The following is a 24,052-nucleotide window of genomic DNA, read 5'->3' on the forward strand; positions in this document are numbered from 1 at the left end:
TGGAGTTCCCTGGCACCTACTGGAGATTCCTGGTGGGCATTCAGGTCTTATATAGTTAGGAATTAGCATTTAAAAAACTTTGAAATTCACTGAAAAAACCAAAGGTTTCAGGCCTTATATAGTTAGGAATTAGCATTTAAAAAACCTTGCAAATTCACTGTAAAAAAACATAGGTTTCAGGCCTTATATAGTTAGGAATTAGCATTTAATAAACCTTTGAAATTCACTGAAAAAAATCATAGGTTTCAGGCCTTCTATAGTTAGGAATTAGCATTTAAAAAACCTTTAAAATTCACTCAAAAAACTATACGTTTTAGGGGTGTTATAGTTAGATGGACATTTCACTCATACAAAACCATTGAAATTGCTCCTATATAGTTAGTTGTACTAACTATATTTCGTGCACCCGCAATCCACTGCTGATGATGTCACATATTACATCATTCATGACATGGTCAGTGACATCACTGATGACATCTCAAATGACATCACTGATGACATCACTGATGACATCATCCACATGACAATCACATACCCCTTTTCATACACTAGTAAAATCTTTCATCAATCTTCGTAAAATACAGAATATCATATTTGAATCCATTGTGATAGCAATACAAGTATCTAAAAACCCACTCAGTGATTCATAGATGTAAACACACATCTAATCACTTACCTGTAGATTCACTCATATATGCTGTCAATGAACAATAGAACACTATCAAAAATACTTATAAACCTATATCGACATTACACACCATCACACATCCTATTCACATATGAAGTCATCCTACTCACTTATGTAAACAATGGATCATACTTACATATTTACTTAGCTAAACACTCATACAAACACAACTTCATACATTCATTTAGGTAGTAGGTCATACTTAGTGAATTATAAAATCATTATTACAAGTATACAGTTATCCATACAGTCACTCAAACAATCATTGAGTCTTATGTATACTTATTTATATACAACAACTGACACATACACTGCCTTTTATTTTTCTAGTGTGTTGGACATGTACCATTGACAAATATATTTGCTCATCACCACCCCCATAAAGATATTCACTCACCCAAACAACTGTTAGAACATGTAGTTTTAACTTCATATATCTAGTGAATCAAGTATTCACACATCTTTGGGCAGTCACCCCCCCCACCGAACCACACACACATTCACTCTCCCATAGAAATACTCAGTTAACTAATCAATAAGTAATATATACTTTCACATAGCTAGTTACTAACTGGAGAACCAGTTTGCACAACAACTTACAAAGTGATACAGATATTCACACAGTTTAGTCACTATCCACTATATTTAGTGAGACACTATAAATTGGTCAAGTAAACAGTCAATTACACTGCTACTAAATCCTCCATCAAAATATTTATTTTTATATATCCACTCATTCTTCAATGCAAATTGCTATATATATAATGCATGTTTAAATAACGAAGCAAACCACATTCACAGGATGATGTCATCAGTGGTGTCATTTGAGATTTCATCAGTGATGTCACTGACCATGTCATGAATGATGTAATATGTGACATCATCAGCAGTGGATTGCGGGTGCACAAAATATAGTTAGTACAACTAACTATATATGAGCAATTTCAATAATTTTGTATGAGTGAAATGTCCAGCTAACTATAACACCCCTAAAACTTATCATTTTTTCAGTGAATTTTAAAGGTTCCTAACTATATAAGGCCTGAAACCTATGTTTTTGTCAGTGAATATATATATATATATGTCCAAAAATTAAGACGAGGCCACAGCAGGGGAGCCATTTGGAGCCAGCTTTATTAAGGTAACACCAATCCTGGTAAATGCGATTATGTGCCTTCTTCAGCGCCTAGGGTGTTTGTGAGGATGCAGGAGCTAGTTGTAGGTTTAAATACCCTGCCCCATTCTTAGTGCTCAATGCTCCCTCCAACCCCTCCAGATGAAATCCATATGCCTATGCCTCCAGATTGACGCCCGGTTCCAGGCGCCTACAGGTCCCAGAATGCAGTGTTTTTGTTGGTAGGCATTGCGTGGGTGGAGGAGGGTATGGGCTGAGTTTTTACGAAACCCCCAAAGTCAAAGTGTCCCAAAAATTCGGCTAGCTCCTCAGGCCCCTGACCGTAGCAACCACCAAGTCGTAGGGATCCTTACAGCGGGGGCAAGGCTGGAAATATATATATATATATATATATATATACCACAGCAGTGAAAATAACTGCAGCCCATTACTATGTTATTAGGAGCAACTGTACAAATACACACAATGTGCACATTTTTTATTAAAATGAAAGAATACATTTTTGTACCAGAGAAGGGGAAAATATCCATGAGTAAAACACTTTATTGCCTCACATATTACATGTAACAATTATGTTACACAAGGTAACACCTCCACTAATAGCCAGGAGGTCTCTTCTCTGAGGGGCATATTATCAAATCGCGATATTTATCGCTATGTAGGCTTAGCAGCATTTTTTTTCTATTGCCGCGCATCACTGGATTATATCGCTGAGATAACGTATTATTAGCAACGATTTTCTCAAAAGCGATAACATTCCAGGCGATAGAAGCAAAAACCATGAATATAGCTGAGAATACAGCGATATTCACGGATTATCGCTAACATGGTCTTAGCCATTATATCCACCTCCCATTGGATATAATGGTTAAGAACTGGTCTGAGCAGGCGTTAGTTTTTGGAGATATTCGCGCTTAGCACGAATATTTCCAAAATTACGCCTGTGTTGGTAATAGGCGATAGCGAGGTTAGTGACTGCTTTCCGTCGCTAACAGGTTGGGAACGCCCACTTTGCATTTCATTAGCGATAAATATTGCTGACATGCAAAGGGGGCCCCGAACCGCTCTCTATCGCCTACAAGCTGTTGCTAACTGCTATTAGCGACAGCTTTGTAATAGGGCGATAGAATTATTGCCGCTTAGCGGCCGTTCGGCGATAATTCCCTATCGCCACCCTTGATAATATGCCCCTATGTTTCTTTTACCATATTGCACAAATATTCCCCTTTGTATCCTGGTTCTGATTAAATACCTTTTGGCTAAATAAGTATACATGAAAAATACTAAAGCATAACCAAATGCATATACACAAATTATGATAGTCTATTCACACAAGGTTTCACCTTTCCTGAGACATGGCCTCATCCTATAGTCACCTACTCAAAAATGTTATTAACCATCATACTACAATATCTATCTATCTATCTATCTATCTATCTATCTATCTATCTATCTATCTATCTATCTATCTATCTATCTATCTATCTATCTATCTATCTATCTATCTATCTATCTATCTGTCTGTCTGTCTGTCTGTTGTCTGTCTGTCTGTCTGTCTGTCTGTCTATCTATCTTTCTGCCTATCTGTCTGTCTGTCGGCCTGTCTAAAAAGTTGGACATATTAGAGATTGCAGATATGAATTGAAGATTAGTCTCATACACATGTTAGTGGGGGGCTGGTTTAAAGAAGAACAGCAAGATGGGACTGCTAGCCATTATTACACAAATGACTTCTCTAAAATGAAGGAGATCCTCTAGACATGTACAGTCTTTGGGAGAGAGTTTCACAGCTAGAAATGATTATAATATATCCTGATGGGAACTGACAGTTTTGGAATGAAGACTCTATCAAAGCCGGTTGGAAAAAGTATGTGCTGTCCAACTTCATTTAACATGATGTAAATGAAAAGGTGGGCTGTTCCAATCTACATTATACCCTATGACACTTATAATAATTTAGATGGGATATCTCGTCGCAAAACTCGAAATCTGGCCCATTTACATGCTTAAGGGTTTAACTCTTGTTATGGGAATCCAGAACCTTTTTCTTCACTTAGGGACTGCTATTACACTTCAGAGCTGTGCAACCTGCTACTCTTCCTTCAGCAGCTTGCAAGTCCTGTTGGTGAATATGTAAATGCTAGTGCTTGCGATTATTGGTGACAGTATGAGAAGACTGCACGGTCTATTTAAAAAAGATGAATTGTCATCTGCAGATTTACTCATGCTGTACATCTACCACTGCACCTAGGTGTACTAGTTTTGCAATTTAATATTTCTGAGTTTAGATTTACACCTATGTATAAATTAATATTCAAAGTGTGAAGTTACTACCTGCTTCCTTTCCTTTTACAGAGAGCAAAGACCTCCCTGTGTGAAAGCTTAAGGAAAATATATTAGAATGTAGGGCTACAGATTACTCTGGTGTGATTCCAAATTTTTAAAACTGCGGAAGATACTATACTGTTGTCACATTTCATCCCTCTACCTACAACATTTTAATATTTAATTAGCAATAGGTGAATATAGTATTTTCATAATCAACTAATAGTCAGCAAGCCAGACAGAGAGAGTTAGGATGGCAAGTGACGAGATATGAGAGAATATATGGAAGCACTTGTGAGTGAGAATGCAATGCACAGACTTTGCTTAGCACATTTTGCCATATGCCTATCCATCGCACTGCCAGTGGGAAGACAGAACACATACCTTGCAGGACCTATCGTTTTAACCAAATCTGTGTGCTATAACAGTCACTGCAAAGAAGCAACATGTTTTGTAAATACTGTAAACATTGACTCAAAAAATGTGAGAGAATACTAACAAATCACCACTAAAATATACAATAATATGAATAAACTCTGGAAAAAGAAAGACTGAATATACCAACTCCTTTTATGTGAAGTATGCAACTCAGGCTTATATTAGCTTGTTAAGCTATTGGCCATACAGTTTGCAGTCCGGTTTTTCTGTGCAATGTAAAAAATGCATTTCCCATCCAGTAATAATGCATGTAATACCATTGCATGATGTAAGCCACATGCAGTAAAATCTGCTGCATATTCGTAATCATGTACGGAATTATTTGTACACATTGTTCAAGGTATTCTGAGCAGGGTTATGAAAGAGGTTAATAATGTTACTTCTGTGGCAGAGATGATTAGTTGAAAGTAAAATCACACTATAGATGCTCTTTAAAAAAATACAAGCCAATTAAAGTATTTTTTTAGAACAGGATCGTTTTTCACCAAATTGCTGTTAAAGACTGTTGTGCTACCCGTGGTCTTGAGTGGAAGAGGGTAAGGAATGGGGATTAGACCTTGCTGCAGAAGAACCTACTCAGCTCATATGTTAATATGTAGATTATACTCCAGCGGCAATGTGATTGTCAAATTAATTATTACAATTGCTATACTTCTATCTTACTGTGAGATGTTTGCTGAACCAGGATTGGATTTCACATGACTATATGAATGCTTCACGAGTGGAATTCCACAGTAGACATATTTGACTAAGTAAAAATATAGGTACACTTATAGGAAAATATTAATGGTATTGTTTTTTACCTATGCTGACCACTCCTATACATAATTGCAAAGAGAAATAAAAAAGATATTAGCCGTCCAACTGAGGGACACACAAACCGAACCTTTACCAAGGATGGACTTTATCTCTGCACCTACTGTCCAACACCCAACAAGGTTTCGCTAAAACATGAAATACCTTGAAAAAAGAGACAAGAGGTGCTTGGCAAAACAGAAACAGTTGGTTTGATTAAACAGTGCGGCTGTTAGAGCAGTTACAGGCAGAGGGCTTGAGGACTGTCTCAATTTACTATCAGTGATTTACCATAGACTTTTACACAGTTTATTGGATGCAATAAAAGGGTTCCTCCAGACTTTTTTCGAAAGGAATGTAGGCCGCCATCTTTGGGGCCATAAATTATTGTTTTGGAACAGGAATCCAGGTGGATCTTGACCTTGTGTGTACACAATGCAGCCAGTAGATAACAAATTTAGATTTCCGGGATGGTGAGCATGTGATCACAATGTGTACTGTGTGTATCCTGATTAGCTGATTGTTCCTAACCTTGTGCGGCATCTAATTTGATGGCGTTATGGGAACTTGCACACTACTCTGGCCATTTGTGCTTTATTGGGGCCAATTTCCCTGCACCATTGTGGTGTTGCTGTGCCTATCTGTGGGATTAATCAGGGTTTTCCTGTTTGCACATCTGTATGTCAGCTACGTGCCACCCCACCTGTGATCTGTCAATCAGTGACCTTGGGCCTGGGTTGCAAAGTCTTGCCTACTACTTATTTCTGATAGAGGGTTGACTTGAAGTTCCTAATGGTGAATTCATAAATAGTGATGCAATTTTGTTTCTGTACATAAATGTGTTGTTATTCATACTGACATCAATTTTCTCAATATTAACAAAGAAGACAAAAGTAAGACATCTCTCTCATCAAAAGGGTTACAAGTGCCATTAGATTTACCCATGTCCCAACATGTGGAGTGTGCCCAGCCCAGAGAGAACAAATGGCACAACCTTCTCCACATCTGCCACTTGAATCAAAGTCCGGCTTTACTAGGACAAATAGCTTTCCTAGAGAGGCAAATACATCTTCAGCAGTATACCTCTCCTTAGACATGTTGTATCCCAAAAGAATAATTATCTTAGAACAGAATAGGCACAGCTTCTCCCAACAAAAACAATCTTTAATTGAAATAGACAATAAACAGCAAGCTCATGACATTGTTATTAAATGCCAGCACATCTATGGTGCAGCTAAGGTCTAAGGCTGAAATTGGCTTCCTAAGTATAATAATTGTATGGAAAAGGTATGATTGCCTGTGGAGATTTTTCAAACAGCAAGCTCTTTGGACAGATGTGCTGATAAAGATTGCTAGAAAGATCCATAGACTATGGACTAACCTCAAAAAAGCATTCCAGCATAAAAGGGAAAATAATCTTCCCATCATCCATAACAAGATAATGTCCATGCGAACACCAAATTCATGGTGATAACAACGAGGCATATTTATCAAAAAGCTAGCCATTCCAAGAAAGAGTTTAGTAACCTGTAGATTTGTCATTGAGGAACATCAGGTAAACAGTTTATAACAATGTCTTTCCTGAGTGTGGAAAAAGATCCAGAACTGAGTTCATATAATTTTGACAAATTGATCATACCTTCTCCACATGTAAGCACTGGTTCTATGGAAAGAGAAAACCCTGCTCAGCTTGACTGCCCATACATTTTATTTACACCTTATATGTGCTGCAGATTATAAGAGAAATAACTATCTTTGTCCACAGCACAAGGTCAATACCAGCTAACTAGCTATTTTGACTAAGTTCCCCTTTATTGTTCTCTTATAATCAATTGAAAATATTGCCTATCTTTAAAGTTAAAAACATGATTTGGGTAAGTTTTTATTAGTGGATATTTTCTGTTCAATTATTGATAAATGACTAATACTTTCCACCAAACCAACCTTGCTTCTCTTGCCAGAGCATGGGCTCCTGACGTGATATCTATCAAAAAAGGATTATTTCATAGACCCTCTTGTATGATACTGTCTAGATGTAATCACTTAAGCAGAAACTGCTGTGATACTTACAGAATAAAAAAGGCCTCAAATGTGTTGTGAGCTCTGTTACCAAAGCACATCAAGATCAGCAACTTGCTGTCATAGATGTACCCTGTCCAGTGAATCATAACATCAAACGCTGTTATGTGATCAAAAACTAAATATACATTTCATCTGGTAGTAACTTAGATTCATCTCATAAACTCCCCCAGAAATTAAAAGTCAATAAACATTAAATTCAGTGAGAAGTTTGTGAAATTATTTTACTGAATTGGTACCCTGATTCTCTAGGATACTGTACATTTTAATAAAGTATTATTATTTTTGTAATTATTATTAATATTATGGTAGATATAAAATATCATGACAAACCAGTATTGTCTTTGAATTCTTCACCTGAGAGTCACACAAAAAACGAAAAGAGTAATCTGCAAATCCTGATGTTGCATCAGAAACTGGAAATACCCCTTACATTTCAAAACAGTCATTGTACTTTTTTATACACTGTTTAAACTAAGCTAATCCAATAATCGTCTATAAAATGAATTGACCTCTAAGTGCATCCATCTAAAATTGTTTGGCATGTTTGCTAATCCAGTACTCAGATGTTTGAACAGGCTCTCACTCATCAGATAAGAATCCCATCCCCACTATGTGGGCCCATTTCTTGTGTCAGTGATATAGTTAGCAAGCTCCAACATCTCAGTTCACAGTGGTGAAAGCGTTTTTCTGAGTTTCTGACATGAATTTCAAATGTCATATGATTGCTTGTGATTTCAAGAACCTGTGTGTATCATCACAGTTCATGTGATATGGAGGCATGTCAGTTAACTTGGTGGCTGGATTATGTCTCATGAGTTATGTATCATGTCAGGATATTGTGTGCAGAAATATATCTATTTGGACGAGAATGCCCATTCCATAGAATATGGGTGTTTTCCACGGCCCTGATTGCCCAAATGCTTGTACTGTTGGAATCTTGACAATATATTGTGGGACTGGTGTTACACTAAACTATGCTTATGTGTAAAGCCCTACCCTTGTCACTGATATGAGAGGTCTTGGACCGGGCCTATGACCTGAAGGGATGCAAGAAAGATATCCTTAGTACTGGCAGTGGAATACTGTCCCCATCATGACTATACATAGACATTGGTGGCGGTTGCTGACCAAGGTTAAGAGAAAATGTAGTGTGGCCAGACCTTTCCATTTATGTCGCTCATGTTGAGGCCTGCTGACCCATCTGTGTAAGGTGCTTTTTCTATGTGCGTACTCAGACCCTCATGTCATATCCAAAGTATGTGTTAAGCGTGTTTCTGAGTGTAGCAAGTGTAACAAATGCATGACATTAGTGAACCAAAATAATGAATATACTTTAATCACACAGTTGTGCTGGATACTACACAGTAAACATACACAAGTCAGTGATTCTGGGTGCTTCACATACCCCACTCTCTCTCTGCTTCTTCCCAGGGGATCACCCTGGGTTCTGAGTTTCCCAGTCTTTGGGGGCAATCAGAAGTAGCATGGATCAGGCCCATATGCAATTCTGGTTACCCATAGTTCTAAATTGTGCTTAGTTTTTAAATACTCCCTTCTCGGGGTAGGTGTGTTCTCATGGTTACTTTCTGCTACTACCATTTACCCAGAGCAGTTCTCACTTTAAAGGGAACGTTAGAGAGCTACTTCTTCCAGGGGGTGCCCCTCGGCCAATTAGGATGCACCTGATCTCACTGTTTCCTAGACAGTCCCTCCTCTTACAGGGCCAGATAGGCTACTTTGCCCTCTCAGCAGTCAGGCAAGCTTCTAGGAACTTCAGAGTAAGATCACAGCACCTCCAGCAGAAACGTCCAAACTTCAGGTGATGGTATTTCACCTATTGTATGGTGGGTATCGGGCAAATAGCTAACTTGGTTGCACAACAGTCGGTTGAATACTCTGCGTAGCACTCCTTTCTTTGGTCATAAGCAACTTGGAACTTGAAAAAAGTTGGGCGAATTGGGTCCTTCTTTTAAACACAACTAAAGACAGTGGAAATGGATCCACTGTCCCAAACTTTAAAACTGGTTTAAATGGTTCTTCGTTCAAATGTGTTTCCCAGGTTGTTCTTCATACACAGCCTTTCTGTAGAGTAAGGCAATTCACTGCAGGTAACACTGAGACTGTCTCCATTGTGGTGCATTCACAACAAAGACTCACTAGAAGTGTAATGTTTCTGCACCTGGCTGACTTCAGCTCAACTGAAAGATTACAGGAGGATAGACAATGAGCCTGCCCCCTTCTGCTTGCCCTTACTTCTTCATAAGTTTTCCCCCTGCGCATCCCCCTTGCTCTCCGTGGTTAACTTGCTGCCTTTTCCCCCCTTCTGCCTACCCTCTTTTCTAGGTCTGTGTGTCTCACTCCTCCTGATTGCCCTCCATGTCAAATTGCTGCCACTGCCCTTCTCCCCATTGCCCTCCATTCTTTATGTGTGCACCTGTCCCTTATTGTCCTCCCTCCATGTTCTTTTGTACTGCCCATGTTGGACTTCCTTCTAAGGTCAGCTTGCTACCACTGACACTAATTCTTGCCCTCTGGTCTCCAGTTAATGGCCCCTACCCCTCCCTCCTTCCCTCTTTTGTCCATTGTGCTGACCCTACGCATGCAGGCCTGATATCGATTGTCACATTACTGTCCCTATTTTCTTCCATCTGCCCTCCATTCTTCTTCTTCATGTTCCTGCCCCATTCCATAAGTCCTTTGTGGACAGCTTACTGTCTCTGCGTATGCCGGCCTGCTCTACATGGCCACCTTGCCACCCCTGCTCCTCTCCTCCCTGCCCTTTGATCTCTATCTGCTAACCCCTTCCTTATCTCTCCTTCCTTCCAAGGTCCATTGTGCTGCCCCGCAGGACTTTCCTTTATGGTCAGCTTTCTGCTCCTGCCCCTCCTCACTGCCCTCCATTGTCTAAGTCTGTCCCTGCCCCCTCCATCCTATCTCGCACTGCTGCTGCCCCTTCTGAATGTCATTTGTGCTTAGCTCGCTGTTGTCTAAATCCATGTCGCTTCCTCCTCCCTCCCATTCTGCCTGGACTGATATGCTGCCACTGTTCCTAATGCTATTCCTTTCTTCTTAGCTTGCTGTCCCTGCCCTGTTGTCTGACTCAATGCCCACACCCACATTCCATGGTCCATTGCGTTGCCCCTTGAAACTGCTCTGCATTGGAATCTTGTTGCCCCTGCCTGCTCCTCCCTGCCCCCATTGTCTGTGTGCCAGCACTGTCTCCTCACTCCTGCTTCCTCCTGCTCTCCATGTTCCAATGAGGTGCCACTACCCCTTCGGCCTACCCTGCACAGTCAGTTGTGCTGCCACTGCCTCTCCCACCTACCCAGTATGGTCAGCTTATTGCCTCTGTCTTTGTCTTGCCCCCTCCCTACCTGCCTTTCGTCATGTTCATGCTCTATTCCCTCCCTCCCTTGATCCATTGTTCTACCACTGCCCCTTTGCCGGACTTGCGTGGTCTGTTGTGCTTCCATTGCCCTACCTGCCTGCCCAGGCTGGTCAGCTTGCTGCCATTGCCCCCTCACCCATGCTCTCTGGTGTCCAGCAACTACTCCCTCCCTTCTGCCATCCATTGTCCTTTGTCCTGTCTCTGCGAGCATATTTTGCTGCCAATTACACTCCCACCTACAATACATGGCTCATTGTGCTGCTACTGCCTCTCCCATCACCCTGCATGTTCAGTTTGCTGTCCATGCCTTCAATCCCCACCCTAAATTGTCCATGTGTATGCCCCTGCCCCATTCTCCTGCCCTCCTTGGTCTGTTGTTCCACAACCTCCCTGTCACTTGCCCTGTATGGTCGATTGTGCTGTAATAAGGCCTGCTGCTTGCCCTATGAGATCAGATTGCTGCCCTGTAACGTCCCTTCCACCCTCCATTGTCTGAGTCAGTGCCCTTTCATCATTTCCCATGCCTATTATGGTAAGTTGTGATGCCATTTACCCTCTCCTCTCACCTTTATGGTTCGTTGTGCTGCCACAACATCTCTCATCAGTCCTGCTTCAAGTCCTGCATCACCCTTGCCATGTACTTCCCTGTCGTTCTTGGTCTGTTGTTCTAATACTGCCCCTCTTGCTTGACCTGCATGATCTGTTGTGCTACCACTGAAGCATTGTCAATTTGCTGCCTCTGGCCCTGCTCCCCCCCTTTACCTCTGGTGTCTAAGTCCATGCCCCGGCACCCTCCCTCCCAAGAGGAGCATTAACTTTATGTGTGACACTTATTAAGTTAACTTATTAGGTTAACTTGATGGAATTAAAACTGTGACAGCTAAAGCATGTCCTTTAGAAATTAACAAAATTAAGGTTAGTTTCTCATAGAAATCATGGATACTGCTCTACAAAGCTAAAATGAGAAAACATTGACAACATACTTATCAAAGGGCTTATAGATTAGTTCCTATTTTTATATCAAATTGATTACTTGATTATTGTTTACATGAGTTAGGTAAGCTGTTTGCACACTTCTATCATTGGGCTGTATTTGGACTACATTTGGGGGAGGGTCTATTTGGGCTACATTTGGGCTCCTTTTTCTCTGGCAGCCACCTTGGCAGACATTTTTGTGATCAATCCCCCTAATTCTTCATTTACAGCAGTATCCTCTGTATGACATGCTTGCAGATTTACAGCTTTGATTCCATCTAGCTGGTATGGCACACTTTTGTCATGAATACAGACTGTTTTAATTCTGTTTGCTTATTAAATAACTGTTGTAAAGCAGCTGATGATCGTCAGGGAATTTCCTAGTAGGCTGCTGCCAGTGTTGAAAGTACATGTTTTAGTCTGCATGTCAGCATGCTTCTGCCAAATTTGATGTCATCCAGTTCAGGCTTATGTTTCTAAAATTATATCTAGAAAATCTACAATGGGCACTACACCCAACAACAAACAAAACAGAATGGGGAGACAAATTAACAAAAAAGTTAGTGTCTGCCCTCCCTCAGAAAACAACCATTTTTCAAAGTACTATATTGAACCTATTTGATTTTTTCCCAAAAATCAAAGATTCCAAAGAGTGTGAATACAGCTGATATTGCAGACAAAAAGATAGTTTTGCTTTCCCTTCAAAATCCATATTGACGAGGTCTTAATAGAGCAGAGGGAGAAGTCATCAGGCTAGGAAGAGGATATTGCAACTGTATGTATAGCAGCCTACTAGTCTCTTTGTGCATTTTCCTTCGCTGCTAGGTGTTTTCCCCTCCTGTGCTGGAAAGAGTGATTTTGCACCTTTCATGACGAGCTCAGCTCGTCATCAGCACAGCTCCACTGTGCATCATGACGAGCTGAGCTCGTCATGAGCATGGAAAGGGTTAAAAAAAGGAAAAATCCATTTCTATTTGAAATGCTTCTTTCACAATAAAATAATTGCCTAAGAAGTGCTCTCTAGCAAAAATCAACCTGCATTGTTTTGTGACCACTTTCGTTAATGACCTGCAATTCTTGCTGAGGGAAGGCAGCTTATGTTCTTACCAATTGCATTGTTTCCACACTTCTCATGTTTCCATTTTACCAGCTTTTTGTGAAGTCAGATGACATATTGGCATAATCACACATACATTTTGTCACAAAATCTGTGTTTACTACGAACGAAGTGACATATTTACGCTGTCGTTCAGTATGAGTACAATACCCTAACCAAAGGAGTTGGCACACAGTCACACAAAGGATTGCAATTGATTTTACCCATACATGTCATCATTACACACAACAGACATTTCAATAGATAATACTAAGTACATCTAAACAGCACATCCTGAATACAATTCAAATTCATGATCAGTCCATTAAAGTCTTAGCAGCAAACATAGAAACAGTAGTAGAAAAATACCAATGCATACTATTAATATATAATTCATAAGCAGAAGCAGAAATAAAACCTACTCTTCCATCATAGCTCCAACAATGAATTAAAATTCATAATCATAGGACCCCAGAAGCTAAAACCATATTCTTAAGCTAGATCAAAAAGTGTATATGAATGTTCATAAAGTGCAAGGCCATAAAGACAGACGTTGTTACATACAAGCAGCATTTCCATCACGCCTTTAAATATTTAAAAAACAATAGATATATATAAAGTGCAAGTGGATAATAAATATATATTTCCAGTGGTACCAACATAAATTCCATATTGACTGATGGCCAGGAATTGAACACTCCAGCAGATATCAACATATAAGAACTTAGCACACATCAAACACCACCAACTCTACCTTTCCCCACCTTCACTGCTGCCCTGCTGGTCCTTCCATCCAAGTAGAAACCGGGCCCATATCCTAGAACCCCACAGTGGTTTCTTATGCCTTTTTAGCATTTATATAGGTATATTTCCTTAACCCTGGGCGTAGTTTGCGTAGTAGCGCTATGCGTAGCTACCCGAAGTGCAGTTCGCGCTATGCACGCTACGCGAAGCTACGCAAACTGCATAGTGCGGTTGGGAAAATGCTGTTCACACTGATTGCACAGTGCCGGATGCTTGTCCTCACTGTGCAATCATTGCAAATGGCATCTTGCCTAGTGCAAGCATCAGTTTCTACCGCTCGAGTAGATTTGTACTCAAACGGCAGCTTTCGCAACGCGGACTGGTAGTTTCTCATAGCGAACTGTCGCGAGCATACACGACCACTAGTAATGAGAAACCTGACCTCCCCATGTTGAGAATCACGCAGGGAGGTTTATTTAATACGCTCGCGATCAGCAATTTAATGTTGCAGATCGCAAATGAGGAAAAAGTCTTGCTGGCTCGCAGTCGCCAACTTGACGTTGAGGACCGTGAGCAAGCAAAAAATGCCCGCTACACGTTTTTGCACTGTGCTACGTGCAATTTGCAAAGTGCGTAGTAGCGCAAATTACGCACGCTCCACGAGCTTAGTGTTGTACTACACCCAGGGTTAATATTCTTATGATAGATTGTGAACAACCTTGACCTCCACAATAAAAATGTTGGGGGTCTGGACTTAGCAATTGTGTTGCAATGCATAGTCCGGCAACTGACATAGCCACAAATAAATATGCCTCTAGCCTCAAAGCATCATTGTGCTATTAATCACTCCTAAAATCATCCATGCAGGGGTAATTCAAACCTGCCCACCAATAATTAACCCCATAAACCTCCCAGAGATAGTTTGGGGCATGAGAAAACATATGGATAATTTTAGCATACTCGAAACCACAGCTATTACATTTGTCATTAAACCTACCACTTCACTTTGCTTCATTTGCCAGTGTGTGATATAAATAAACAATAGCCTTACAACACTGGCTTCTCAAACTGGTCATTAAAAGCACTCTATTACCTAGATCCAACAACTCATGGAATTAAAGTCTTTCCACACTAAATCTAGGCTCCCACTTAGAGTTTTGCAACTCTACATCATCGTGTAATACTTGTATCAATTACCATAGACTATGCCAATCCCAGCTTTTTGCCTCATTGCCTCAACTACAGGGGTCCCATCCACCGCCTTTGCATCCTTCATGTTTTTAAAAAGAAAGTATTGGAAAAATTGCAGAAATTTTAAAAAGTCCCTCTTGGCCATCCCAAATGTCAAAACAGACCAAAAATTCCATCAGAGTACATATACCCCAAAAGCTGTAAGAGCCTCTGTGCCCAACTAGATGTTATTGCATCCTGAAACACAGATGGAACAACTGACAAGCATCGTCGGTGTGTAGAGATTGATCTTGGGGATTTCCAGTTTTTGCTTGACTTTAGCACAGACTTTATATGCAGCTTTTAAGATCTTAAACCTAGTTTTCTTGTAATAGTTAGGCTTGCTGTGTAAACAAGATATGAAGACTTCAATGTAGCTTCAGAACATTACCTGGCTTTTCTAAGTCACCTGTTTTTTCATTCTTCTCTCGGTCATCACAATCTGAGATGGAGTACACAACTGCCTTTTTTATTCTTGAAGTTGTTCCTCCATGATTTCTAGTGCCATCATTCTTTCACATGCAGCAGGGAAAGCTTCATCAAAAAGGTTAAAAAAAAAACTCCATCTCCTACGAAAGCTACTTCTTCAGTTTCCATGGAACTTATTTTCAAGGATATTAGAGCACTACACACTTGCATAGAGGAGACCAATGCAAAATCTAGTGCCTCAGTGATAACTGGTCGAAACTCGAGTAGAGGATGGTATCAGCTGAAAAAATGCATTTCGGACCTCATTAATTCAGTTCATAGAGTTCCACACCTTCAGTCTCATCATACCTTCTTGCTTCAAAAGCAGGTTGAAGATTAAGAAACAGAAATCGCTGGTATAAATTAAGGGGGTTATTAGGATGTCGGGAGAATTGCCTCCGCCAGGCTGGTGGTGGCCACCGCCAGCCTGGCGGAGGCAATCCGTCCGACATCCTTCCCTGAATTTCCCCCGCCATATAACAATGGCGGGGGGAGCGCAACAAAGCAAGACACCGCCCGCCACTTTTCCGCCCTGGTCGCCTTGCGGCCGGGGCAGAAAATGAATAATATGGTGGCGGTGTCTATCAGACACCGCCAGCCATATTATGAAAGGCGCTTTGGCAAGCCTTTCCATGGTGACAATGCCGCCACGGAAAGGCAGGCAGTCTTTACTCTGGGGGCCCCCTGTGGGCCCCAGAGTGAAGGTGGGTAGGAGCATGCACACGGGGGGTACCTGTGGTATCCCCCGTCATTTGCATTAAAAAACGGCAGGCACCGCGTGGTGCCTGCCGCTTTGTTTATGTAAGTGCTGCAAAGCAATTTTTGTATTGTGATGGACGGAGCAGAGAGCTCCGCCCGCCACAATACTAAAAATACAAGATGTGCCCGCCACTGTGGCGGGCACATCCTAATGTCCCCCACGGGACCCCCGCCCTTATGGTGGGCGGTCCCGTTTACCGATGGGATGGCAGGCGAGCTTTGCCCGCCCTGCATCCTAATGAGGCCCTAAGTATTTATGGTTTTCTGGGAGGAATCTGACCCTGCCAGATTTTTTTCTTTTGAACATACAACGTGATCATAGACTTGGTCACAGGCCTATTGCAGCATCCACTTCCAAAAAACTTACAGGTGTTACACTTAATTTTCTTGAATACACAGATCTGCTTAAAGTTTTATCAGCGGCTAATTCTAGAAAACAAATATTATGGACAAGCAATACTTATACTTTTTTCCAGGATTACGCTAAAAATATGGCAGACAGGTGCAAGGACTTTCTCTATTTAAAGGCCTGCACTCCAATCTCTTGGAGCCTATTTTGGTTTGTTTCACCAATGCCTTTTGAAGGTCAACTATAACAACAAAACTTTTAAAATATACACCTACCAGGACCATGCCCGTCTGCAAGCTTTTCTCCAGGAGTATAAAGTAGTATTCATGAACACTTCCAAACCTACCAAGACTTGAAATATATTCTGTTTTATTGTTAGTGTAGCCTGGCATCCCTTTTGGAGGCCTTTTGTTCCCGCTATGCACATGCTGTTACAATGACCTTCTCACTTTACTTTAATATCTATTAATAAATTGTTCTATAATACCCACCTTAATTTTCTCTTTACAGGTATCTATTCCCCAACATTATCTCGTGACGTGGAGTGGAGTGGTGTGGCTCACTGGTTAGAGGCGGCAGACCCAGAAGCAGAGGACGGCCCGGGACCAGGGTTCAATTCCCGACGCGGCAGGGTTGTGAACCAGGGTCAGAGGACTCGATAATTCTCGCCTCCGTGCCTACTCTAACCAGGGATCACACTCGGCAACTCTGGGTATTAGCTTGCCTCATCTCCACAACGGCCCCCCAAAAACACCGGGGATGCCTGGGTTCACCTTGGGGATACCCAGGAGGGAACATCTCACAGGGAAAGCCAGGATGGGTTCCCCAGTGGTCTATAGCGCCAGGACGCCTCCGGGTAGCAGTGAGCTTTACAAGACACAAACATTTACATTTACTACCTGAATAGGTCTCCCTTAACACCACCTTTCTCCACTTATGTTGTCTCCCTGGCACTCAGATGTGTCATCCTTCCATAGAGTCTCACCTTCCCCCGTCTTCTTTGAAAATATTTGACAGTATCTCTCTTATTCCTGTTCTACAATCATTTTTTATCCCATTGTCTTTCTGTGATTCTCAACTTATCTACCACCTTATTCTTTCTGTGCACAATTCCCTTCCTTTTTGTGAAATATGGCTCCCTCTCCCTTAGCCTCCTTCCTCTCCCCTGTTATTTCAAGCCCTTTTCACTTTGGCTCACCTTATATGTTTTTTGTTCATGCTCAAATAACCTTTCAGAATTTTTACATCTATGGTATTAACACTTTTATCTTGTAATGTCAAGGGCTTGGGTTCATCAATTAAGCTTCAGAGGGTTTTATCCCATTTATTACATTTTGATTGCTGATATTGCCCCAAAACTGGATCTCTAAAATTGAAGAGAGGGTAGGTGGTTATTTTTTTTTTTTACCAGGCAATGGGAATAAAAATGTTGTTGCTGAATTATGGCATGTCACATAATGCTCATCTAGTTTCACAAGAATCTGATTTCGAGGGACATGGTTACTCATGTGTCTTTTGATTAATGGTGTCAGTCGCTCTTTTAATATCTGCCCCAATAAAAAAAGTGGGTCAGATATTACTCAAAACCATTTATAATGCCCTGATGATCATCCTATTTTTGACAAAGGCTGTAATCAGATTGTTGACCCATTAAATGTGTCTACTTTTGTATAGGTGCCCAAAAAATCTAAGTAGCTATTCCTTCAATCAGTTTCACAGCATGCGTTAATAGACGCTTGGAGGCTTTCCAATCCCACTTTGTGCAAATACATTTACTATTCTCCCACACGCCAATCTCAATCAAGGATCGATTATATATTTATCTCACATTCACTATTACAAAATTTAAATTCTGCTGACATAGGTTCTGTTCTAATTTCAGATCATGCCCTGGTTCAATTAATTTAGACATTTTGTCCAACACTGCTAAATTTAATCAATGGAGATTTCATAATGCTATAGATTTAGACACTTCTTTCACTTCTGCTTTCTCCTGTTTCTTTATTGACTTCTTTGAACTGAATCACACAGATGAGCTTGACTTCCTCTGCATTAGGTACACTTTCAAATCCTATGCCTGTAATTTTATTATTCAATACGTATCCAAAATGAAAAAACATTCTCTACAAAAAGATATATTGCATTACTTCAACATATCAAATGATTAGAACATTCTTATATCTCTAAATCCAAACAAATTCGCAAAAATCTCATTAATGCAGACTTCAGAATTAAAGAATTCTCCACTTTGGTTGTGTTTTCCTTTCTCCTTAAATCCAGTGCCAAAAATTATGGTGGCTAAAACAAGTCTGACAAATTATTAGCCACTTATCTCAAGAATAAAAAGAACAGAAAGCACACTAACATCGACACACTCCTAAACACACTCCTACAGACTCTGACACTGACAAATAGCTGGCTAACTCATTCAAGGATTGGGTACATGGCTAGATTTCACTGAACTAGAAAAGAATAATACCATGGATGAACTTCATAGTGCCATATCTTCACATAGTTCGGGCAAAGCACCAGGGCCTGATAACTTCACTACTAAGTTTTTCATGCATTTTTCCAAATCACTCCTACTTAAACTTTCTGTTCTTATCACTACCTTCCTTCAATCACGTAAATCCTCTGGAACTTTATCGTCATCCCTCATTTGTCTTATTCCAAAGAAATGCAAATATGTATATCTATGTTAAAAGTACAGGTACATTTCCCATGTCAACATTGACTAAGAGATATTTTCTAAAACTTTAGTTCTAGGCCTGCATTTTCTGGTTTTGTCAAGGGTCATTACATATCTGATAAAACTCATGTGTTATTTGATGTCCTTTCTAAATATTAGCAATCACTTTATCCTCTATTAGCTATTAGTTTGAATTGCTGAGATAGCTTTTGACTGTGTTAACTGGTCATTTCCATACTTTAAAATTCTTTGGTTTTAGAAATGAAATTATCTCTCATATTTCTCTTCCTTATTTCTCCCCCATGTGGCCACTTTTGTAAATTTCTCTTTGTGTAAGGAACGATTGTTCTCTCTCACTTTTCCTCCTATCTGGCTCTTGAACCCTTTCCTTCTAAAATAAGGAACAGACTCAAAATACAGTTTTTATGGACTATTCAACAAATTAAGACAGCACTATATGCAGACATTATTCTTTTATTTATATCGGAACCCCATACATCTGTCCCTGCCTTCACCTGGGAAGTAAGTCTCCTCTTAGTCTATTGTCTATAAACGTAATCACAGCAAATGTGAAATCCTGCCTATAAACAAATACACTTTAAGACATCACTTTTCAGCAACTAATTTCGCTTGGAACTTTTCCAGACTCAAATATTTAGGATTATGGTTCTCACATTCCCTCAAAACCTCAGTTTCTTTGAGTCTGGAGGGGCGTACACTTAAAATAACCACGCTGGTGGTATATTTTGAATCTCTCTTGGTGTGATCATTTTCTATCTATTCCACTAAAAAATGTTAGACAAATCAACTCAATACTTTCACCTTTCTTATGTAAGAAGAAGTACTCTCACCTCTATCTAACAAAACTAAAATGCCTTAAATCAGGTGGTGGTGTTATTTTTCCTGATTTTTAGAAACATAAATCAGCCTGATTATTGAGACAACCTGTTCAATGTATCCAAGAGTCCAAAAAATACTATTTTTCATGTGTACTATTGGAGAAATCTTTTCTCTCTCCCTTCCTTTTCTTTTTGTGAATATCCAGCCTTTATCTAAAAAGCCTCAAAACCTTTACTCAGCCATTTTTAAACACATTTACTCTCTATTGAATCCTAGGAAGCTGTATGATGCTATTCAATTTCCCTTTTAGCTCAGTTCTCCTATTTGGTAGAACACCTACATAATGCACAACAATCGATCCATCCATTGGAAAATTTTGAGTAAATATGGACTGTTCTGGGTTAATCAACTCTTCATTTATGACTCTTTTCTTACTTCTTCTCATGCTTGATCTATTTTTCATTTTCCCTAATCTTTTCAGCAGAACTTTCACCTTTTACAATCCATCGTGCTAGTTGCACTTCCTAAGCTTATCTCAATCTAAGCATAAGCTTCTATCCCTCCTTCCATTCTTTGCATGTTTTTACCCAATACCCCTAAAGGCTCTGTCATATACCGTACCTCATGTAAACCTGCCACTGATAGACCTAATTCAGATACAGAGATGGCAGGGGAAAACAACTGGAGAATGGTTGGACTGTTTCCTTTTGAAGACAAACTTGGACAAAAATACGGTCTTCCCCCCTGAACTGCAAATACCACTCAAACACTATTCTATATTCACAATAGGATTCTCTTTTCTTATGTTTCTTTGCCTAGCACCTTCCCAAATCACACTGATTGCTGCTGGTCATGCCACTCACATTTAGCAAATCTAAAACACATGCTTTTCAATTGTACATTTGTAAAAAAAATTCTGGACACAGGTTTGGAATCAAATGAATGCTATTTTTGACACTTTTTTAACCCTGTCATTTACTAACATCTTCCTAGGTAGTTTATCTACTGATTGGGACATGTGTCATCTCACATAAAATTCATTGATCTACTTGCAGTTACACTTCAGTAACTCACCAACAATTGAAATAATATTTCAAAATTGGCTTTCCAAGCTTGGTGGTATGCGGTATGTTACCATCACAAACTTGATTCAGCATATATTCACTCTATTCCACTTGCAATTAAGGGGCCCATTATGATAACAGGCGGATCGCCACTGCCCGTATGGCGGTGGTGATCCGCCCGCCAAAAACCACCAACTGCCTCTAGTTTCCCCCAGCCACATTACCACATTACCATGCCGGTATTCCGAAGGTATGCAATCTGCCCGGTTGCCTACCAGGCGGAAAAGCAGTTACTATGAGGGCGGGGATGTGCCTTTCCATGGCGGCAACGCCGCCACCAAAAGGCCGGTGGTTTTCAACATTGGGGGCCCGTAGCGGGCCCTCAGGGATTCTGAGGGATTGGGGGTGCACATGGGGGGTGTCTATGGTACCCCCCAGCAGTTCCATGCACAACATGGCAGGCACCGCGTGGTGCCTGCCATGTCGTGCATTGAAGTGCATATCATGCCTTCCTGGAATTGTGGCGGGCGGTGCTGACTGCACCGCCCGCCAAAATGACAGGAATGTTGGATGCGCATCCTAATGTCCCCCACTGGACCCCCGCCCTCATGGTGGGCGGTCCCTTTTTGCTATGGAATGACGGGCGGATATCCTAATGTGCCCCCAAGTATTCAATTTTATGGAGTCCCATTACTAATGTTATTGAAAGTCATGCTAAATTTTCACTACATCGCCACCTTATAAAGTTTCTAAACCCTCCTGATGTTTATGTGTTGCTTTCATAGCTATTGCATCAATTATCGTAATCTTTGAATGTTTAATTTATCAATAAGCATACATTTTATTTTATTATTGTTGTATCAATACTGAAATTGGATCTTGTACCTTTTTAATCATAACATTGTATATTTTCACTCCATCTCCCTCTCTCCTCTTTCGTCCCTTTGTACTCTCTGTATGTGCTTGAATCTAATAAACTTCTTCTAAAATAAAAAAATAAAAAAAATCGCTCTTTACGCAGCTTTACTTTCCTGCATCATATAGTTGTTACTGGGTGTGACTTGGGCAAAAGTCCAATTTTTGTAGACGTCAACCCCGGTCAGCTAATATAAGAAAACTAGGCATTCAGGCAAACAAAAATAACACCTCCTTGAAATAGGCATTAAAAAGAGGAAATGTTTTAAGTTCTCCATACAATCCACACAGTTTTCTTGTGCTGCAGTAAACACTCCAAGATTAATGTGTGGGATGTTTCTAGAGTATGTATAGGCATAGAAATTTGTACGAAAAGGGGATGCCTTCTCTTCAAATCCTATTCTAGAGGGTGCACATTCACCTCTCCATCTTGGTATATGGATGCGTGTTGTGCAAGGCATTTTTCTTAATGCTTAAGCATGGGGGCTGACAGCACCAACAGGTTATCTTAATAATTCTGTCATACGATCAATCCCTGAAGTAATAAGTATACAATAAGTTCAAATATAGTGACACCCACCAAAGTGTAGAGGTGAAATCTGTGTGTATCTTTGAAAAGATAAAGCATAAATGCATTTAAAACACCTGCATGTTTCTAAATTATGAACAAAAGGACTAATCTATACAGTCCAAATAAATCCAATGAAATGTCCCTTAGGATGCTAAGATGCCATATTTTAGCACAAGCCAAACATTTTCTGCAGTTACTTTGGGCTGTCGTTTCTTTTTCAATGGTATGTCAGTTCATCCTACTGACTTTTTATTAAAGTGTTTCCAACCTGAGACTTTGGGGTCTCAGCACTATGACATCGTGGTATACTTTCCCTGTGTTTCACCACCATGTGGTTGGCACTGTGTTCTTACATGCTCCACTTAGTAAGAGTTGGAAGATGGTTCTGCACGCGATGCATAGCCTTCTCATTGTTGTGCCAGGTATCTTCATGTTTTCCCAAAATACTGACTCCATTTGAGGTGTATTATACGCGGTGTGCAATGTGGTCTCAGTAGCCTTTACTTTTGGGTAGGTCAGCTAGTTGCAGCTCAGTGAATAATTCACTGTAGTTACTGGAGTCTCCTGCTTTCCCAGTCACGTCCAAACAATGAATGGATTGCATCCCAAGACCACACTAAGGCCCTTATTTATGGGTATTTGGTGTAGGGCAATGCAGCAAGTCACCTTTCTGTGTTGCCATATGTCAAATTGAATTGCATCATATTTATGCAATATGTTGCATTTCTGTTCTTTTCCCTGCGCTGATGCAGTTTTGGCTTCCTATATCCAACACGGGGCACCCTTGCACAACGGTACAAATGTGATTGTTGTTGAGCAGGAATGGCACTTTCCTGCACAGAAACAATTCAAAAAAGCGTTTTCCTCTTTCTTTGTGTGCTGCGTAATGAAGCACAAATAAAAAGAGGGAATAACAAAGAAAAATAAAGATATTCCTCCTAGTTACAACTTTGGTGCTTACCCATTATTAAATGCTCTTGTAAATCTTGTCAGTGTCAAAATCCATGGGTGTAACATGGTAAAACCCATAACAACACTCATAAAATGTCTCCCATGTCCAGAGTAGGCCAATGCAGTGATTTGCTCTGCCTTGCCTTACTCCAGATCTATGAGGCCATTTAAAGCAACGCATAGTATGCTGCAGGAGCGTCAATTTTTGTGGCTGTTCATGGGCGGGGGACATCACACATAGAAACAGCAAAACACCAATGATTGTTTATGTGTAGGAAGGTCCCCACGATGCAGAACCTGCTACAATGTTGGAAATGCAGAATGTGACGGCCAGGGTGGCGGTCGCATCCTAATCAGTGGTGTGAGACCGCTGCATGTCTGGCAGCCGGTCCCAGCACTGCTAGGTTGGCGGGCGGAGGAAAGTCTGCTTGTCATCCTAATCAGCCCCTTTATTCTTGGAACTATCTGTTCTCTCTCACTTTTCTATCCTTGCCACTGCCCTCCTTCTTACTGATTCCTAAGTTTTTTACTAAACTAACTCTTCCCAACC

Source organism: Lissotriton vulgaris, chromosome 3_2, assembly GCF_964263255.1.
Source record: "Lissotriton vulgaris chromosome 3_2, aLisVul1.2, whole genome shotgun sequence".
Classification (NCBI taxonomy): domain Eukaryota; kingdom Metazoa; phylum Chordata; class Amphibia; order Caudata; family Salamandridae; genus Lissotriton; species Lissotriton vulgaris.